The sequence below is a fragment of the Apis dorsata genome, unplaced genomic scaffold (genome assembly GCF_000469605.1).
Source record: "Apis dorsata unplaced genomic scaffold, Apis dorsata 1.3 scaffold_315, whole genome shotgun sequence".
Taxonomy (NCBI): domain Eukaryota; kingdom Metazoa; phylum Arthropoda; class Insecta; order Hymenoptera; family Apidae; genus Apis; species Apis dorsata.
The window spans coordinates 285,948-286,278 of NW_006263587.1; positions in this window are offsets into that span (position 1 = coordinate 285,948).

The following is a 331-nucleotide window of genomic DNA, read 5'->3' on the forward strand; positions in this document are numbered from 1 at the left end:
CTCTACACGCGAATCACTCTTCGCGACTCGTCTTCCGCGAATTCTTTTTAACGATAACGATAACTCTTTCTTTTTACGAAGGATCGCTTCGAATTTCCATCCGTAACGGAGAAGAGGGAATGGAAATATCCCCAATCGAAATCTATGATACTGGTATGCTCCTCGAGGCTGGATTACTTTTCAAACGCCGATAGAGCTGCCGATAGAAACAACGCCGCGGGTCATTGCCAATACGTTAGTGGTTCACCGAGGGAAACGATACACTGGAAAAGGCAGAGAGAGGTGCGAGCGACGAGGCGAGAATGACGGTTAATCGTAACGCGTGGCGCAT